General features: G+C 43.8%; 1 long non-coding RNA gene across 1 annotated transcript; it reads right to left on the bottom strand.

The window, feature by feature from the left end:
* Nucleotides 1-211: 211 nt before the first annotated feature.
* LOC125756777 (uncharacterized) lies at nucleotides 212-4,945 on the bottom strand. Its single transcript, XR_007414737.1, has 3 exons — nucleotides 4,689-4,945; nucleotides 4,573-4,623; nucleotides 212-301 (listed from the first exon to the last, which is right to left on the bottom strand). It is a non-coding gene; the product is annotated as an uncharacterized LOC125756777 (long non-coding RNA).

The raw sequence follows: 4,945 nt of genomic DNA, 5'->3' as shown, positions 1-4,945 counted from the left end.
CAGCACTCGAAAATATGTTGGCATTTTCGTTCTTATCAGCCGCCACACGTTGATATGTACGCTCCTTGTCTACATGCGGAGCGCGCTTAGCCTTCAACATGGCGGAAATGCACACAGCGGCCGCTAGATGGCAGCAGATTTTGCATAAGGTCTATAGGTGCTATGTGTCCAAACTGTCGCAATCTAGTGATGAAAAGAAATGCCTACCACTCATTATGGCTTGCCCGGGCTTGCAGGAAGTATGCTCCTATCTTGTACTGCAATCTGTCCTCTGTGTCGGTGCCATGAACAGCTCTCATCGCTGATACATGCATAATAGATACCACAAGGAAATGTTGATTTTCACTCAAGACAAACCCAACCACACACAGATAGTGAGTACCAAACATGTCCTCAGGCAAGTCTATATTCATATATTAAAGAGATCGATCCTTGAATGAAGGGATCAGGGTGCAATAAGAACAGGTATTAGTGGACCAGCCACTTGCAGACTATTGAAAGAGTGCCATTGCGTGTTCAACATTCACACATGTACACAGTAAGCAATCAGTCATGGGCACGTTACCAGTAAAATGTAACAGTGTTACAGTTACCTAAGCCAAAAAGTGGGACAGGTTTCAAACAGGAGAAAGTGCCTCAGACAGGCTGGCCGACGTTTTCCATAGGGGACCTATCTTTATCGAAGGCACCTTGTCATCCTTGGCGTGTTAGTTTTAAAGGGTTAGTGTTGACGTCATGTCTAGCGGTGGTGCTTGTCGCTGTTGGTAATTGCTGCCTGGAAAGAGAAAACTAGAGAGAGGAGTGTAGCCCTTGCCACATCATTTCAAGAAAGTTTGCAACGGCGCTCAGGCCTCTCATCTCAGAAGTAAGGGGAGCTGCAAAGAAGGAAAAAAAAAAAAAAAAAGCAAGAAAAAGGAGAGAAAAAAAGAAAAAAAAAGTGGAAAAGGGGGGGGGGGGTCTACTGAGCGAGAGCCGTCAAAGGCAAAAAAAAGAGTGGAGTATGAAAGCCACTTGGAAAGGCTGCACAAGGGCGGCACGTCTAGCCCTCACAAAGGGCTGCAGAAGATGGTGGGTAAGGCAACTACAGGCGGGGAAAGCGGGCGGCGTACTTTTAAAAGCCCACATGTGGAATTTAAGTGATATTGAGAGGGGTGTCTGAAAACACGTGCTTGATGGGTGAAGTCATTGGCTCTGTTAAAGTAACTGTTACAGTTACAGAGTTTCCAAAGTAACCTGTTACAGTTACACTACTGTGACAAGTAACGTCGTTACTTGTTGCAGTTACTGTGACGAAGTAACGTCGCTACTTTTCCGTTACTGTATAAAATAAATAATAGATTACAAACCAAACGATAGAATTCATTTATTAAATATGTATGAAGGCATGCGGGCAGTCAAAACTGCACGTGGTAAACCCTAGACGAAGTAAACCTAATAGGGGGCCAAACACAAGCATTGTTGTGTACACCTCATTTTGTTGCATCAATTTTGTTGTTCATGCACCGTTGGTGAAAAAGGGAATTTATTTGCAAATAATAGTAACAAATGTCCTCTGATACTCAAAATGGAAAATGCGGTTGATGCACTAGAACGACAGCAGTATCATAGGATGTTTATTAACGACACCCAGAAGCGCATGCAAATAGCAACGGAGAGTGTGTGACGAATGAAGACGACGTCCATTGTGTCTGTTCCATATATATGTTCAAGGTGTATCAGACCCTGTTCGGTTAGCTTTGCGTCCGCTGGGCATACAAACCGTTTCTAAGTCCCGTTATACTCTGGGGCATGTGTTCGCGAAACCCAAAGATTGCACACCTGCAGACGATCAGAGTAGGGTGATATACAAGCCCGATGCGGGCATTGTGACGCGACTTGCATCGGCGAAGTGGGAAGGAAAGAATCAACGAGGCTTAAAGAAGGCAAATGGGATGTTGTTAAAGCAACTCATGCAACGCATTCTAAGATGGAGCTTGTTTAACACTTCCGGAGAACAGGGCATAGCTTTGACGTAAACACTGTGACGACGCTGGCTCGTGAACGAAGGTGAGGGGAAGGAACTCCTGGAATCGCGGTTCATTCGCCGCGACGCGTCGGCTTGCAATATAGTTACTGTATATGGCACCTTTAGGAGCCATGTCGTAGCATATATAGTAACTATAGTCGGATAGAACTTAAGAAGTCAGGAGAGACTAAAGAAAAGAAATAGTCCCGCTCATGCACGCGCCGATGTTCTCCAAAGGCGAAGCCACCGCCATCCCGCTCATGATGTCCGTCCCGAAGTGCGCGCCCATTGGTGCAGGCTTGTGTTCATCTGCCTTTGAGGAGGAAAATGCCGCTGACTTCTAAAGTTGTATCCGACTATAACATGCAACAACCACATTCCCCTACTGGTTTACACGGACGTATGGGACACTGGTCGATCTCCGCAAATTTTTTTCTTTCTTTCCTTTCTTTTCTTGTTGCCAGTGTATACTGAGGATTGTCAGATGCATAGGAGGCAAAACGTCCATGTGATTTTGTTAATAATTGTTGTATTAAGTTGGAGTAAACCTTTTACAATTAGTTTCAAAGAGGTTTTGAAAAATTACTTAGTTCACAGTATTTGTGCCTCTCAACCGTTTCGCGCTCTGCTGCTTTCTAGCCGTCAGTCAAACATGATTATTGCGCAGCCTCGGACGAAGGAGAATATAAACTTGGCGTCGTGATGTTCCACCGGTACACCAAGAACCGAGCTAGGAGCTCAAGTGACAAAAAGGATATATATACACCGGAAAAAAAAAACTACTTGAATTTAGCAAGTTGTTCAGTTCCAACATGATTGACTTACGACATGTAGTTTACAAGTAAACTTAAGTTGTGTTAAAGACTGACTGCTGACCTCGGTCTTCTGCAGGGTAGATAATTCTCTAAGCGACCTCCACCCCTAAATTGGTAGGGGAGCCGTGCTGTGGAAAGATGAAAGGTGGAGAGGATATGGGAAAGTAACTGTAACGGTATTTCCCATTACAGTTACTCTGTAAAAAAGTAACAGTGTTACCGTTACAAGTTCCTATAAATTAAAAGTAACTAGTCACAGTTACAAGTTACCGAAAAAAGTAACTAGTTACCGGTAACGCGTTACTAGTAACTAGTTATTGCCCAAGACTGTAAGGAATACCCGAAATATGCACATAGCCCTATGGGCGATCCACATGAAAACAACGATATGCACACTTTTATCGAAATATAAAAAAAATGAAAGAGTGTGCGTGGTCCATGTGCACTTGGTGTGAGGTGGGAATGAGCCATGCATATTGTATTGCATCATGAATGTACGCCATTCAGGGAACAAACTTTTGGTTCTCTAAAGCGAATTCCCGTGTAGTTTGTCTTGTAGAGTTGAGCTGTCAATTTTGATTTCATTTTAAGTTATGTAAGGCCTTCACAAAACCGATAATACTTTCCAACTTTCTGTGAACTTCTGGAAACATATATGAGAATTGAGATCTTTTTCTTTTAATTTATGACCTTACAAAGCTCAATAAACCCTAAATCACTGCATACTAAACCTTGGTTATGCATTTAAGTAAGAGAACAATATTGGTACTATGCTAAGTAAAAAAAAAGCGTGAAAATACAATAACTTAAAGCACCACACAATAAAGCAACATTCTCGCAACATGAGCACAATCTAAGTTATTTGTGATAGAGAACCTCGTGTGCTTAAAAGATGCTAAGAAAAAATATATAATGGCAGAACACGGGCTCACGCATATTTTCTCAAACACACAATATTGAAACAAAGAGTAGCATGTGTTAGCTTAATTAACCTAATTGAATTGACATATTCGTCTACTAACACTATTTGATATAAACATGTGCTTCTTCACATTAAGTACGCATTTGTTGGAGCGTGCACTTAGTACCAGTACGTAACGTAATTCACTCAAATACATTACTTCGAGTGAGCTCCTTTAAAACATTTATGAGGCAGCTAGGTTAAAATCCTAACCACAAAACAACTGCATGGATTTCTGGCGAAAAGCTCGGGGACGCAACCACGAAAACATATCCATCATCGTGTGCGCGTGTCAGGGCTGTGTGTTTTGCTATCACGTCAGGGGCGTAGCCAGAAATTTTTTTCGGGGGGGGGGGTTCAACCATACTTTATGTATGTTCGTGCGTGCGTTTGTATGTGTGCGTGCCTATATACGCAAGCAAAACTGAAAAATTTCGGGGGGGGGGGGGGTTGAACCCCCCCAACACCCCCCTTGGCTACGCCCCTGTATCACGTCCCCAGTCTTGTGATAATTTTGCGCGTTATTGCGGAGTTTGGTGAACTCTCGCATCACCACAGTGAAAACATTATGGGACGACCCCATGTGTTTAAAAGCACACACTTTCTAACGGCGACAAGGGATTCTAGAAACACTCTCAAGCGATGATCTCGTACAGTAAACAGTCAAGGAATAACAGCACAACGACACGAGGCCTGCATGATCGAAGCATAGATTGCGTAGCGCAATGCGCATCCTTCAAACATGTCATTTATGGTGGTGTATATAAGAGCACCCAAAGCACAAAACATACCTGCCTATCGGGTATCTGTTGATCATCCTCGCTGTGCCAACACGACGGTTCCTGCAAACAGTTTTCATGCAACGAAGTAACAAAGTTACGTAGTTAAGCGACCTTCTTCAACTTACCCAAGTTTGGCACAGTCGCTCGTCAAAAGGCTCAAGCTTCCGCTCCTGTGGAACCGCGGTCGCCGCTTGCCAAAACACTCGGACGCGGATTGTCTTCGGAAGTACACTCGATCACTCGATCAACGTGAGTAATCGATGAACGAAGCAAGAAAGCACTTTTGAGCGCGGACACAAAGCTGTGCGTCCCGTGAGGCTGTGTTGAGTGGCAACGAACAACGACCATCATCCGCCACTGGATCAAGGCAGGAGAACGCCCC

Source organism: Rhipicephalus sanguineus, chromosome 1 (assembly GCF_013339695.2).
Source record: "Rhipicephalus sanguineus isolate Rsan-2018 chromosome 1, BIME_Rsan_1.4, whole genome shotgun sequence".
Lineage (NCBI taxonomy): Eukaryota > Metazoa > Arthropoda > Arachnida > Ixodida > Ixodidae > Rhipicephalus > Rhipicephalus sanguineus.
The sequence above is the reverse complement of the archived record's forward strand: the minus strand, read 5'-3'. Positions and strand labels throughout refer to the sequence as shown.